Raw genomic sequence first — 16,863 nt, 5'->3', positions numbered from 1 at the left:
TCAACATAAAAGGCTAAGTCTGAACAGAAACTAGGCCTGCAGTGTGCACACTGGAGGAAACATTCAAAACAAGATTTAAATGAGTTTTTTTTTTTTTTTTTACAAATTACAGAAAGGTTAGGGGAGCTAAACTGAGTTTCTGAGAAAGAGAGAGGGAGGGTCTGGCATCATTTCATGCTGGAATGCCGAAAACCCCAGGCAGACTTGGCATGAACTGCGGGCAGACACGTGTAATTCACTCCCTGGGTGACATCTACAGGAAGAGAGCGTTTTCCTAGTGTTGTGGTGTGGTATCTGGTGTGGCTGGACTTGTACATTAAATGCCTGAACATCTAGGGTGGATGAATGCATGGTCTCTCTGTTTCTTGGGTCATCCAAGAAAGGTACAAAATGTCCGAGGCCCAAGAAGATACATTTTCCGCATCAAGAAATTAGCTTTATTAGGTCTGGCAGTGGCATACCTGGTTAAGTACACAGGTTAACCATGCACAAGGACCTGTGTTTGAGCTCCCATGCCCAACTGGGGAAAACTTCATGAGAAGTGACACAAATGCCACAAGTTCCTCTCTCTCTCTCTCTCTCTTCTTCTCTCAATTTCTCTCTATCCTATTAAATAAAAAAATGAAAAAAGGAAGAAAAAATGGAAAAACTAGCTACCGGAAACAGTAGATTTATACCATAGGCACCAAACCCCAGCAATAATCCAGTGGCAATGATAAAAGGTGGCTTTTCAGCAAGCTACCCACCACTTATCCCTATTTATTTATTTACTTATTTATTTACTTATAATAGAGACAGGGAGAAATAGAGAGTAAGAGATAAAGAATGACACCTGCAGTATGGCTCCCCCACTCATGAACCTTCCCCTTACAGGTGAGGACTGGGGACTTGAACCTGGGTCTTTGTGCATGGTAACTTGTGCACTACTTCCAACACCTCTCCATTTTTTTTAAACAACTGAGCACTATCTTTACTCCTGCAACCTGCGACTAACCCTGGCACGAAAAATCGCCATAATGACTGAATACAATAATTTATTGTCCTGCAGAGTAAATCAACAAAGTAAATTCCTAAAATACAGCATAGTAATTAACCTTGAAACAGGTGGAAGGAAAGGCCTTTTCTTTAGCTAGAGATTTGTTAGACTATAGAGGCAGAATTTTCAGATAACTGTTTCAGAAGAGGTTGCTCTTTATGGATAGGTACTTGAGGGTACACAATGGGCGTGCCAATCTTCCCTTTGCTCCTGAAATCACCTAAGCTATGCCTATTTATTAAAAAAAATAAATAAGTCTCTCCCTTCTTTCTCGACCCCATCAACACTCTCACTCACCTCAGCTCAGTAGCATTTACTGGGATGTGACTATAATAATATAATGAAAGTAATTCACATCAATTTATGATACTGCTGAATCTCAAGTGAAAAGAGAATGACAGGTCTACTTATGTGGAACACTCAAATAGAAATACATTTAACTAAAACTGGGGTTTATGGTTTCTTATTTACCAAAGTCTCCACACCACTAAACACACAGAACATATAAAGGAAGAGTCACTGCTTTTGAATTTGTAGATCACAAACAAACAAATAATTATTGTTTGGTAAATCATTCTGTGGGCAGGGGCAGAAGATAGCTAACCCACTAGAGTGCCCACCATACTAATGCAAAAATCCTGGCTTCAAAGCCCAATATCACATAAGAACACCATGGTAGTCTCCATGGATGGTAAAGCAGTGCTCTGGCATCTCTTCCTGTCAGTATCTCTCTCTCTCAATGTCTCTGTGAAATAAAAAAGAGAATTTAAACACACACACACACACACACACACACACACACACACACACACACCCCGAGAAGGTAGAATTAGTAGAATTACTCATGGGTGAAACTGCAGCAATGAAAAAACCAAGATAAAACAAACAATTCCACAGCTAAAGTTAATGAGTGGAATATATGAACATCTGAGATGTGAGTTTCTTATCTGTGAAGACAGAATAACAACAATGCCTGATTCAGTTGATTTGTTAAGAATTAAATGCGATAGAAAAAAATCAGTTCAAATGTCTTAGGTCTTTACCCACAAAATGTCTCTTTCAAGCTCAGAAAATTCACATATTTTAAGTTTTTATTCAGCTGGACCAGTAGATAGAATGAAACAGAATTAAGGATTATCTAGTTGATTGTTTTGTGAGAAACTATCTAGGGGCTATGACAGCTGTGATTGTAATTATGTAAACTAGTGTGTGATAAGAAGTATACTGGATAGACCTGCCAATGCCCATGTTCAGCGGGGAAGCAATTACAGAAGCCAGACCTTCTACCTTCTGCATCCCACAATTACCTTGTGTCCATACTCCCAGAGGGTTAAAGAATAGGAAAGGTATCAGGGGAGGGGATGGGATATGGAGTTCTGGTGGTGGGAATTGTGTGGAGTTGTACCCCAATTATCCTATGGTTTTTGTCAGTGCTTCCTTTTTATAAATAAAAATTAAAAAAGAAGTAGACTACTATTCAAAAAGAAAGAAAGAAAACTCCAAGGTGAGCAATTAATACCATAGCAAGTATATTTAGAGAATTTGAAGGGGGAAAAAAAAGAAGTATCTAAGGAGTTTGGAATTTCAAGGTGGATACTTACATTGACTTTCTTCCAGAGGGGAAAATATAAAAGGTCAGTTCTCCATTTGATTTCGTAAAGTACGTGAGGTTAACTTGATTTCTGGATGTCCAACCAACACCCCAAAAGTTTAGTCTGATGGGTCACACGCTTTGGCACCTTTATTGCAAAATGTCTACAGAACTGATGAGGAATGGTTGGATGAAATGCTTATTAGCGAGTCCTTTGAATGTGCAGGCATCTCAAGAACAAATAAACATGCAGTCATGGGTTACTGTCCCACCTTCTCCCCCAATTTCTGATGTTGAGCAACCCAGACATTTAGAAACGTTTTGCAATAGTGGAGAAACTCACTATTGTGGAAGTAAAAATTCTGGCACCAACATTTTTTAACTAAATGATCTTGGTAAGTTATTTTGACACTCTACCTGCCAACTTTCCTAACGTGTCAAATGGGAAAAATAATACATCATATGGTTGTTGTGGAAATAAATACAGCCTTTGATTTAATGCCAGGCACAGAAAGAACAGCCAGGATTTTCTTCCCCCTACTAGTTATGTTGAAAGAACAAAATACTTTCTACTAAAATTTCCTTGGTTTTGAAACATAATGAAACCCAATAAATGTTAATAACATAAGTAGATGTATAGCATAGCAAATGAACAAAGAAATACAACTAGGAAGGATATTTTTAATAATATGCCATGGAGTTTTCTTTTGGCTACATCTTGTTCTTGCCTTAATTGACTAGACAGGAGAATACACTGTGGGCTTTCATAACTTCTTTATCATCTTTTATGTAACTATCAAAACAGAAGTTTACCAGGCACCTATTAGACCCCAGATTATCAGTGGTTTAGAAAGTCTCTTCCAATGTATGTTCTAAAATATTCCAATTAATTGTTTACAGACTCATTTTTACATATCCCTTAAATATGGAATTGACTCCTACTGAAATAAAAAAAATCCTAATAGAAATCAATACTTTCACAGAACTGGTTGGTGGCATACCTCGTTGACCCAGGTTTGAGTCCCTGGTCCCCACCTCCATGGGGAGAGCTTTGTGAGTAGGAAGCAGTGGTGCAGGTGTCTCCCTGTCTCTCCTCTATCACCCCCTTCCCTCTCGATTTCTGGCTGTCTCTATCCAATAAATAAAGATAATAAAAATATCACTACATTCATGACTAGAGAGATAGCTCACTTGATAAGGTGTGCGCCATTCCATGGCCATGGTACATGTTGGAGCCCCACATGGATTATGTGAATCGTACTGGGAGAAGCTCCAGTACTGTGATTTCTCTTTACCCCTCTGTGTGTCTATATATAAATGAAAAATAAGTCACCCAAGAGTGGTGAGATCATGCCTGTTCTTGGCCCATACCCGCCTCCACACACCACTTTCTTCAAGGTTTACAAGTTGTTATTTGTTATATTTCAAGGTTTACAAGTTGATATATATATATATATATATATATATATATATAGCTAGTAGGCATTTTAGTTATATTTCAAAGGTCCTATAGCTATACTAGTGTTTGTTTGTTTGTTTTTACCTGAGCCTGAAATCTGATACGCAAGTGGATCCAAGCTTTTGTCTGGGGAGATGATGTCATGGCTGGGAAAAGGACCAGAAAGCTGGATCAGGGAAGAGAGTAGCTCCCCAATATGGGAAATGGGTATAAATATTGTTGACTGTAAATCCCACAGATTTAATGTGATCTGGGGACCATAATTAGCTTAGGAACCTGTGTGACCTCTGCATCCCTCTAGATCTGAGCTCACGTTCTGTGTTCATGAGTAGGAACATTCCAAGCTGCCCCAATATTGACCCATCTTCCTCACGTGTAGCATAGAGTATGTTGTCCATCTTCCCTTTGCAGGATGGAACATTCTCTACCATTGTTGATCCAAGTTGAGGGCAGGGTCTTATGGGGGTACACAAGGGGTCTATTGTGTTGTTCCTGATAGAAATGGCAGGTAACAATGGAGAGAAGGATTTACTCGAGTTCTAGGCCCATCAAGTCTGTTTGGGAATCTCAGGGTTCCCCAATTAGGGCCCCAGCTGGTGGAATGGCCTGATAGTGACTAAAGAGTCATCTTTAAAATATGCCAGTCTCTTGCCCTTATTCAGCTTTTGCAGTCCTTGCTTTGATATGGTTAGGAAGTAGGTGAAAAGGGTATCAAAGTCTAAGTGGATGCTGTTTTATTATGAACTTGATACTGAGTCACTACAGACTATTGTGTATTTTTGCTTTCAGGTATATATTTTGCCCTAATTTATGGATACATGTGAACATATGCTCTTCATCTGCACTATTCCAGCCTTTAGGTCCATGATTGTTCAACAATTTGTTTGGCTTTGTATGTTAACTCTCTTTTCAGCCACCAGGTTCCCAGATGCTAGCAGGATGCAACCAGACTTCCCTGGACAGACAATCCCACCAATGTCCCTTGGAGCTCCACTTCCCCAGAGCCCATCCCCACAAGGGAAAGAGAGAGGCAGGCTGGGAGTATGGATCGACCTGTCAATGCCCATGTTCAGCTGGGAAGCAATTACAGAAGCCAGACCTTCAACCTTCTGTATCCCACAATGATCTTGGGTCCATACTCCCAGAGGGTTAAAGAATAGAGAAGCTATCGGCGGGGGGATGGGATACGGAGCTCTTGTGATGGGAATTATGTGAAGTTGTACCCTTCTTATCCTATGGTTTTGTCAATGTTTCCTTTTTATAAATAAAAAATTAATATATATATATATGACCCGGTGGTGGAACACCTGGTTGACTGCACATGTCACAATGCATAAGGACCCGGGTTCGAGCCCCCTTTCCCCACCTACAGGGGAAAGCTTTGCAAGTGGTGAAGCAGTGTTGCAGGTATCTCTCTGTCTCTCTCCCATCTCTACCACCCCATTCCCTCTCAATTCCTGGCTGTCTCTATGCAATAACTAACTAACTAAATAAAGATAATTAAAAATTTAAATATATGTACACATATGTATATTTGTTTATTTATTTAGATGAGACAGAAATTGAAAGGGGAAGGAGAGATAGAGAAGGAAAAGACATCTGCAGCACTGCTTCACAGTTCATGAAGCTCTTCACACTCTCCCCACACCAATCCCCTGCCCCCCACCACTCAAGTGGGCAACAAGGCTTGGCTTGAATCTGGATCACTGCACATGGTAATTTGTGTGTTCAACCAGTTGTTCTGCAGTCCAGTCCTTTAGGTTTACAAGTGTTTAGGCCCATGAGTTTAAAGGCTTACAAATGCTCTATACTAACTCATATCTTATATTTCAGACAAAATGGTGGGCATTTTCATACTATTTATTAATTTTTTCCAGCTAGGACCCAGTGTCTATCCAATTCTACTGCTTCTAGTGAACATTTTTCCTCTTTAAAATTTCAGACAGAGAGGGAGAGAGATACAGAGAGAATAGGAGCTTCTCAATGCGGTGTGTATGCTACTCCCATGTGGTGCTTGGGGCTCGAACCTAGTCTTGGCAAATACTGAAGCATGTGCTCTACTTTCTAAGTTGCCTTCTGCCTCATAATAATAAAATTTATAATAATAAATTTATAATAATAAAAATTTATAATTTTTATTATAAATTTAATTTAAATTTTTATTATAAATATAATAAATTTTCATATTGTTGGCACCCACTTCCTGAATACAAGGCTAATCTTAATGCTTTAATGTGTGTGAGGACTTTATTTTTGTGAATTGTACATAATATTCAGAAACACTTTCCCTGTGGAACATATATGTATATAACTATTGTAAGATAAATAAGTCTAGCTTAGGAGCCTATGTGACCTTTGCATCCCTCTAGATCTGAGCTCACATTCTGCAGTCATGAGTAGGAACATTCCGGACTGCCCCAATATTGACCCATCTTCCTCAGGTGTAGTATAGAGTATGTTGCCCAGTCTAACTTCAGAGGATGGAATATTCTTTATCATTGTTGATCCAAGTGAGGGCAAGGTCCTATGGGGGGGCCCACAAAGGGGTCTATTTTGTTGTTCCTGATAGAGATGGCCGGTAACAATGAAGTGAGGGATTTATTTCAGGTCTAGGCCCATCTTGTCTATTTGGGAATCTCAAGATTCCCAAAATAGGGCCCCAGCTAATGGGGTGGTCTGATAGTGACTAAAGAGTCATCATTAAAGTATGCCAGTCTCTTGCTCTTATTCAGCTTTTGCAGTCCTTGCTTTGATAATTCTAGCTTTGGAGTGAGTGAGAGAACTCTAATAGGAAGTAGGTGCAAAGGGTATCTAAGTCTAATTAGATACTATTTCATTAGGAACTTTATACTGACTCACTGCAGAATAATGTGTACTTTTGCTTTCAGGTATATATTTTGCCCTAATTTATGGATACACGTGTACATATACTCTATCTCACGGGACCTGGTCTACATCTAGGTTTTGGAACTTTGTTAGGAAGTGAACCTCTTGGAATGGAATTAGAGAATACTATGAAAAGAAAGGTCTCACCCGAATTATAATGAGGGTGAAGGGTTGACATTCCACACCTGAAGTCTCTGGACATAGTCTGAAGTGAAGCATCCTGAGGGGGTACTCCTTGCATTGATTAGGTTGGGATCAGTGGATGCAATATAATTTAGTATGAATTGAGAGAAGCATGCAGGAAAGTGAGCCCCATCCTAGAGGTTCCAGGACTGGGGAAAATATAGACTCTATAGAGGAAGTGGGAGGTTCCTGCTATCTTAGGGTTAAGAATACAAAAGATACTTATTGTTATAATCACATTATTTAGCAATTGGGTTAACTTTGAAATATCCCTTTTTTAGGATTTGCTGTATCATACACATCACCATAATTTATGTCATTTGACATTATTTGTATATAGCTGTGCCACTGGTTGCTTCTGTTCTCCCTGGTCTAGGCTTTTAAGAGAGTCAACATATCAAAGATTCAGCCTATGTATTAAAAAGACTCAGAATGTACTTTAAAAAGTTTGAGACATACAATCAATTTTCCTCCTCTCCTATTAATTAAATAGTGATTTATATGACTACAAATTAATAGGAGTGTACATAAACACCATTCCTACCACCAAGAGACTGTGTCCCATCCCATCCTCCCCACCACCCTACTGCCCCAGGAAGCAGAACATCCACCATCATGCTTACCCTAGGGTTTTTACTTTGGTGTCATACTCCAGATTCAGTCAAATCCTGCTTTTTATTTCCCTTTCAGTTCTTCTTTCTCAACTTCTGTTTTCAAGTGGGATCATCCCATACTCATTTTTATCTTTCTGACTTAGCTCATTTAACATAATTCCTTCTAGCTCCATCCATGCTGAATATGGGCCCCAGACCAAATAAAATCAATGAGGTTTACAGTCAACAATATGTATACCCATTTCCCATATTAGGGAGCTCTCCTCTTCCCTGATCCAGCTTTCTGTTCCTTTTCCAGCCACGACATCATCTCCCCAGACAGTAACTTGGATCCACCTGCATATCAGATTTCAGGCTCAGGGAAAAAAAACAAAACAAAACAAAACAAAACTAGTATAGCCACAGGCCCTTTGGAATATAACTAAAATATGCCTACTAGCTACCTACATAATGGAGGACCCTCATCTCTTCATGTTCACTATTCCAGCCTTTAGGTCCATGATTGTTCAACAATTTGTTTGGCTTTGTATGTTAACTCTCTTTTCAGCCACCAGTTTCCTGATGCTAGCATAATGCCAACCAGACTTTCTTGGACATACAACCCTACCAATATGTCCTGGAGCTCTGCTTCCCCATTGCCCCACCCTATTAGGGAAAGAGAGAGGCTGGGGATATGGATAGACCTGTCAACGACCATGTTCAACTGGGAAGCAATTACAGAAGCCAGACCTTCCACCTTCTGCATGCCACAATGACCTTGGATTCATACTCCCAGAGTGTTAAAGAATAGGAAAGCTATCAGGGGAGGGGATGGGATACGGAGATCTAGTGGTGGGAATTGTGTGGCGTTGTACCCCTCTTATCCTATGGTCTTGTAATTTTTTTCCTTTTTATAAATAAAAAATAACTTTAAAATAAAGATAAATAAGTCTACAGGAAGACTGAAAAAAATTACAACCCTTCTAGCATAATCATGGTATAACATTCATGCAGGCAAAGACAGTTATCTAACAATAATAAGCACTGCTACCAAACTTCCGAAGTTGCCTTAATTATATTTTTTTCACATAGAGCTTATATTCTTTTCAAAGTTGATCCAATATTTAATCAGTAACCACTTCTCCTCTGGATCTGTTGTCAGTGATGTGCCTGAGGCAGTTGCCAAGAATCACACAGAGGTAACAGCTGTCACTGAAAGCTGAGGATTTAGGGAGCACATAGCACCAGAGACTCTGCCATTTAGATGGAATTGCAACTCATGCCAGGGTGTGTCACTTAAGCATGGGTGGGCCAGTGTATGTGTGTACACTTAGCTAGTCAGGAACCATTCAAGGGAGGATAATCGTCACAATGCACATTAACTATATAATTAACTTGAGAACTGTTTCCAGAATCAAAGGTCAACATATAAAGTCCTGGACTCCTAGCCTTTCAGCTGAAGATGGTGTTGTATAAGAAGGCTCTTGTTGCACTCAGCTCTTGAACACAGAATGACCTAGTTTTATGATTGAGGAAATAATCTCATCTGCTGGAGAATTGAGTGGACAAGATCATTAAAGCTCAGATATAAATACTCAGAAACTAATCAGCTAGTTAAAGATACTTTATCACTAATTATTCATAAATTAAGGTCTGCATTATGTTAAAGAGCAGCTTGATCAAAGTGGAACATTTCGTTACGTCAACACTTCCACTCATCAGGATGCTGGCCAGGCTTCCCTGGACTGAAGACCCCACCAATGTGTCCTGGAGCTCCGCTTCCCCAGAGACCCACCCTACTAGGGAAAGAGAGAGGCAGACTGGGAGTATGGACAGACCAGTCAATGCCCATGTTCAGCGGGGAAGCAATTACAGAAGCCAGACCTTCCACCTTCTGCAACCCACAATGACCCTGGGTCCATGATCCCAGAGGTAGAGAATGGGAAAGCTATCAGGGGAGGGGGTGAGATATGGAGATTGGGTGGTGGGAATTGTGTGGAGTTGTACCCCTCCTACCCTATGGTTTTGTTAATTTATCCTTTCTTAAATAAAAAAGAAAGAATTTAGATCTACAGATAGCTCTGATGGCTGTCCCCAATGCCTGCCATGCTCTGTCTTCCCCAGCTCATTCATCCATTTGTCAGAGAAGCAAGGCAACTGTTCTCTTATTTTTCTAAGATGCTTAGAATAATTCAAGTCAAATTCTAGTGACTCATAAAAATCTGTGTCCTTAAGTTTGTTGAAATAAGAACAATGTTCTCCTTAAGTTGATGTTTAGAAATAATATTTTTAAAAACCTTAATAGTTCACACTGCATAAGAATATGATATAAACCTGATATAGAATCTGCCATGCTGTAGACCACAAACCCCTGGTATTGAATATTGGTACTCATTATGGTTGTTATGTAACATTTCTTATTGTACATATAAAGACAGAAAATAGAGTTCAGGGCTGGGGAAATTGCATAAGGGTTATGCAAAAGATTTTCATGCTTGAGCTCCAAAGCCTCAGGTTCAATCCACAGGGCCACCATAAGCCAGAGCTAATCAGTGCTCTGGTAAGTAAGTAAGTAAGTAAGTAAATAAATAAATAAATAAATAAAATACATCAAGACTTCCTTTAAAAAAATTGGCATTATCGTTACTTACTTATTGCATAGAGATAGCCAGAAATCAAGAGTGAAGGGGATGACAGAGAGGGAGAGAGACAGATTCCTGCTTCACCACTCACAAAGCTTTCTCCCTGCATGTGGGTACTGGGGGATTGGAACCCGGGTCCTTGTGCATTGTAACATGTGCACTCAACCAGGTGCACCACCGCTTGGCCCCTTAAGCTTTCTTTAAAATAAATATTTTAACAAGGAAGTTAGGGTTCATAACTTATTCATGATAACAATGCTAATTACACAACATCAAACCAAGAGGTAAGATACCCTGGCTCTCAACTCAGTGCTCTTTCCAAAAGTCTTTTCAAAACTCCTCTATAAGATGCATCCAGGAATAAGGATATTCAACTTTACATCTGAAAAATGACCAACACTTAGTTCACAGGAGCAGTGAACATATGAAAAAAAAAGAGGCACTGCTGTAAAAGTGATGTCAGTAGGGAGGTAACTAAGGTATTTCATGCAATCTGAAGACATTACATAAAAGGCTCATTAAGTGATAATAAACCATATACTGCTTAATAAGTGTGTATACGTAACAACACCTACAGCTTAACAAACAGCACAGCTTCAAATGTACTTTCTAAGTAAATTCTGGGAAAACAAAGTATCTGGTGGTTCATGCAAAGAAGCAGCGCCATCAGTGGGCGTTTGTTTCCCAATTAAGGGAATGGTTTCCAATCTACTAAACTGTTTTAAATCAGGTATTTTCCCACTTTTATGACCACAGTGTCTGATTTGCATGCTTGCCTAACAACTGTTTATTTCAAGAGGAAGATGAAATAAAAGCATGGACAAAATGGAAGGACCCTGAGGTTGGGTCTCTAAATACATCTGTGGTGTTCAGGTCATGAAAGGTTCTCCCTATGCTTACTTCTTCTTCTTCTTTTCTTTTTAGTGGATATTTATTATTATCAAGAGCAGACATCTAAAAAACTGTTCACACACATCAAGGTATTCACCTGCATTATCAGTCAGCCCCCCATCCTTTATTTTTTATTTATAAAAAGGAAACACTGACAAAAACCATAGAATAAGAGGGGTACAGCTCCACACAATTCCCACCACCAGCACTCCCTATCCCATCCCTTCCCCTGATAGCTTTTCTGTTCTTTAACCCTCTGGGTGCAGAAGGTGGAAGGTCTGGCTTCTGTAATTGCTTCCCAGCTGAAGATGGACACTGGCAGGTCGATCCATACTCCCAGCCTGTCTCTCTCTTCCCCTAGTGGGGCAGGGCTCTGGGGAAGCGGGGCTCCAGGACACACTATGCATTTCATAGATGCAGGTCTAATATCTAGGTCTGTAACCCATTTTGGTGCCTAGTGGTGGTCTAGTCTCATTCCTCTGCATATAGTTCTCCAGTTTTCCTAACACCATTTGTTAAAGTCTTTTTTTTTTCTCCCACTGAATGGATTTGGGGGTCTTTGTCATTTAATAGATTCCCATGTATGTGTGGTTTTATTTCTGGGCTTTCTGTTCTGTTCCATTGGTCTGAGTGCCTGCTTAAATGACTGGATAAAGAAGTTGTGGGCTCTGTACACAAGAGAACATTACTCTGCAAACAAAAAGGATGAGATTGTCACATTTAGAACAAATAGAGGTGATTATGCTAAGTGACCTAAGTAAAGAGGTAAAAGACATACCAGATGGCTTTTCTTTTTTTAAGTATCATTTATTTATTGGCTAGAAACAGTTAGAAATCGAGAAGGAAGGGGGAGATAGGAAGGAAGAGATATAGAGAGACACCTGCAGCACTGGTTCACCACTCACAAAGCTTTCCCCTTGCAGGTGGAGACCAGGGGCTTGAACCTGTGTCCCTGTGTGTTGTACCGTGCTCTCAACCTGGTGATGCACCACCTGCCCCCCCCCCCCCAGTGGCTTTTCTAAGCAGCACACAGATGACTAAAGCAAAGGAATTTGCAAAAGGGAAAGGGAGAGGGAGAGGGAGAAAGAACAAGACTGTCTTCTGTAAAATGTGAGAATGAGGCTATGGGCAGGGGTGGTGGGGATAAGCTGGGCACAGAACTTTGGTTTGGGGAGCAATTATTTGTACTAAATACTCCTGAAATCTGATAATTTTCTAAAACTATGTTGAGTCACTAACACAAATACTCAATAAAATTAAATATCCTTGATAATAAAAAAAAAATACTGAAGCAAAGAGAAACAGCCATGCCAGATCTATTGATTATTAAACTCTGAGGTCAGAAACAGATCATCGCTAAAACTAACAACACAGAAAGGCTATTTTTTTTCTAGTCCCGTCAACAAAAAAATAATTTTGCTACAACCATGGAAGTTTTAAAACTGTATCATCTGAGAGATATGGGAGGTCTGTGTATTCTATAGAAAATAAGACCAAAAAGTTGTGGAACTACAGGGGACACCAGAGTGGTATTCTGAGTAGGCTTGGAGGTGACAGCCTCAAATAGTCTTGGAAGTTCCTCAGATATGTCCCCTCAGCCCCTGCTCTTCTCCCCTGAAGTCTCTGCATGGCCAAGATCATCTCAGAAGCAGGCAAGAAATTAATATGATTTGTATCAGAGAGCAGTCATAGTATGGCTATACAGCCTTTTGTGAGTTGACTCCAGAACTTCACAGCTGAAACGTTCAGACAAGTGGCTCAGAGTTGAAAGCCACATACACATGCTATGTTGACTCAAAAAGGTTCCCCACAGGGAAATGCATGGGAGAGAAGGATGGCTGCCATAACTATTTTTTCCCTTCATGTATGAACCTGCAAAATTCAGACAGAGGTGTCAGGAGAAAAAAAAAACAAGCAAGAAAACAAGGGCCTTCGAGTTGTCTGTATTGAAATGATGTGTAAATAACTGCAGCACTAGCACAGTCACTCGCAGCCTAGAGAAACAAGATGCATTTATTTTCAGCATAGATATTTCAACAAGGACTCAGGTATGCATATAAAACATAACAATATCCAAGGCTAGTTGTTACAAGGTTTTCTTGTGAAGAAACTAAGGGATGCCAAGAATAAATACACCCAAGCATAAGCATTCTTCATAGACATAAGCTCCTATTTTAGTGTTTAACTTTGAGTATTTGTGACAGATCTTAATGGCTCCCAACCAAAGAATCATGCATTTTGAGCCAACAGTAACTGTTAATCTGGCTTAGAAAAACAGCACACAGGCTTTTGATGATTATAACTCAGTTTATGAGTAAAAGCTAGCATGCTTATAATATTAGTGCATTAAGTCTCTCACTGCGAGCCCTTCTCCTACACAGAGAAACACGGTTATAAAGAGTTTTTAGTTCTAGTTTGGGGAATCTTGTTATTCTTGTCCTGGGAAATTGCTGAAAAAGTTGTGCCAAGGTCACAGTTGTTTTGGATGAAACATTTACAACTGGAGAAAGATCAAAATCAACACCTTGAACTGAGCCTAGGATCTGATTGGTAACTGATGGGGATATAATTCACAGGTGTTCCGTGCTCTGTGCTTTTGGACCTTCCATCTGTTTGGCATCATTCTGCTTCTGAATAGTTTGCACTTCACTCAGTTCAGGATACTCCAATATTCCGAATTGGGCAGTAGGATCATAAGCCCAAATAATCAGTCTTAACGGAGTGAGACCAACACATCTAAGGAATGCATGACTAAGCAACTAAACGTGCATGGTGCCAGGTAGAAAGTGTCTTAGTCTTTTGATATTTTTTACAATAAAAAAGTCAGGACATTGGACTGGTAAGATAGCTCATCTGGAAGGGGTGTCTGCTTTACCATCCACAAGGCTGAGGTTTGAGCCTCAATGGAAACAAAGCTGATGCTGTGGCATATCCCCCCTCATCTTTTATTTATTCATTTATTTACTGGATAGAGACAGAGATAAATTGAGTGGAGAGGAGATAGAGAAGGAGAGAGAAAGAGAGACAAATGCAGCACTGCTTCATCCCTGGATTGAGGCTACACAGAACCTTGCATCAGAATATGCTTTATATCTCCCAAACGGTAGGCGCCACGCTGTGTTTGAACCCAGACCTAATTCCAAAGTTTAAATATCATGCTTCATAATTTCGAAAGTTTAAAAAATAGCTCACCTGGATAATGTGTCTGCTTTGTGATGACTGAGAATCAGACCCAAGCGTGTCCCCTAATGAATTGTGAGATTCATTCTTCAGTATTGTGAAATCTCTCGTTAGTATTGTGAGATCTCTCTCTCTGTATCTCTCTCTCTCTCTCTCTCTGAAAAAAATCAGTGGGGAGTAGTGAAGCCATGGCAATGAGAAGCAAATACCCACAGTCTGGGTAAGATAAGACAGAAGACAGATTTCACTGAAGAAGCTACAATCAGGAAGAATTAAAAAGGGAGATAATGTTTTTTTAAGAGGAAATTCTTTCTCTTTCTAAAAAGAGAACATTGAGAATGCTAGTCTAAGGGGAGAATACAGACACACCTACAGACACTGTGACAGCAACACTATTAGAATGCACCGGAGGGACACGGGTACAGTTTATTTCAAGCAGAACAGGAACTGTCTCAGTAAATGCTAAATCAAACACATTAAAATAGAAGATTTTTATATTTTAATTAATTAATTTTGGATATAGACCTAAAGAAACTGAGAAGGCCGAGAAAGACAGAGAACTGCAATACGGCTTCATTGTCCTGAAGCTTTTCCCCTGCAGGTGAGGACTAGGGGCTTGAACCTATATTCTCTTGCACTTTAATGGGTGTGCTCAACTAGATGCATCACCACCCTGTCCCTTTTGTTTTTTATTATTAATGATTTAATAATAATTATCAGGACTGTAAGATAATGGGCATAATTCCATACAGTTCCCACCACCAGAGTTCCATATCCCATCCTCTCTACTGGAAGCTTCCCATTTCTTTATCCCTCTGGAAGTATGGACCAAAATTCTTTATGGGGTGCAGAAGGTGGAAGGTCTGGCTTCTGTGATTGCTTCTCTGCTGGACATGGGTGTTGACAGGTCGATCCATACTCCTAGCCTGTTTCTATCTTTCCCAGTTGGGTAGGGCTCTGGAGAGGTGAGACTTTGGGACACATTGGTGAGGTCATCTGTCTGTCAGGGAAGCCAGGATGGAATCATAGTAGCGCCTACAACTTGGTGGCTATAAAGTGGTAAGATACAAAGCAGGAAAAACTGTTTAATAAACAAGGAACCCAAAGGAATAGAGAGATGGAATTAGGGGTATTTGGGTTGGAAAAAAGCTAGGAAGTCTACTGTAAGTATGTTCCTAGTGGCTTATGACTTTAGTGATTTTTACCTGAACTTGATAGCTAACATGCAGGTGGACTAAAAATATTGTTTGGGGAGATAGTGTCAGAGCTGAGAACAGGGACAGAAAGCTGGATTAGGGCAGAGAGTGGCTCCCAAACATGAAGAAAGTATATAAATACCATTAACTGTTTACCCCATTGATCTGACCTAGGGCCCATATCTATTCATATTTTTGCTTTTTTTTCCTGCATGAACCCATGGCATCATGAATACATGTACCATTGCTAAACAGACTCCCTGGGGAAATTCTTTTCACCTTTTCATTAAGTATCACAGCAGACCATTTTATTTAACACTATAGATAATGGTGAGTTATTTAAGGGTGCTGAGCAAAAGGCTGACATAACGATTCCAGTGACCATAATAAGCAGGGGTGGGGGGAAGCAATTACAGAAGCCAGACCTTCTACCTTCTGCAACCCTCAACGACCCTGGGTCCATGCTCCCAGAGGGATAGAGAATGGGAAAGCTACCATGGGAGGGGGTGGGTTATGGGGATTGGGTGTTGGGAATTGTGTGGAGTTGTACCCCTCCTACCTTATGCTTTTGTTCACTAATCCTTTCTTAAATAAAAAATTTAAAAAAAAACCAAAAAAAAAAAATAAGCAGGGGTGGTAGAATATTAAGAAAATTATGGATGAAAGTAATATCCTGCTCTCTCTCTCTCTCTCTCTCTCCATAGATATATATTCACCACTCTGGGCTACTTTTTCATTCAGAGAGAGAGAATGAGAGGGAGAGGGAGAGGGAGAGGAAGAGAGAGAGAGAGAGACAGAGACAGAGAGAGAATGAGAGAGAATGAGAGAATAAGAGAGAGAGAGAATGAGGAGGAAGGAGAGGAGAGGAGAGGAGAGGAGAGGAGAGGAGAGGAGAGGAGAGGAGAGGAGAAAATAGGAATAGCATCAGAGTTTCCTCCAGTGCAATACACCCTTCCATGTGGCATGTGGTGCCAGGGCTCAAACCTGGGTTGTGTATAACAAGGCATACAATCTACCTGGTGATCTATTTCTCTGGATATATACATATACATATACATATACATATACATATACATATACATATACATATACATATACATATACATATACATATACATATACATATACATATACATATACATATACATATACATATACATATACATATACATATACATATACATATTCAGAAGCAGATTGTCTTTA

The sequence above is a fragment of the Erinaceus europaeus genome, chromosome X, assembly GCF_950295315.1.
Source record: "Erinaceus europaeus chromosome X, mEriEur2.1, whole genome shotgun sequence".
In the NCBI taxonomy this organism is placed as follows: domain Eukaryota; kingdom Metazoa; phylum Chordata; class Mammalia; order Eulipotyphla; family Erinaceidae; genus Erinaceus; species Erinaceus europaeus.
This window is presented reverse-complemented; position numbering follows the sequence as displayed.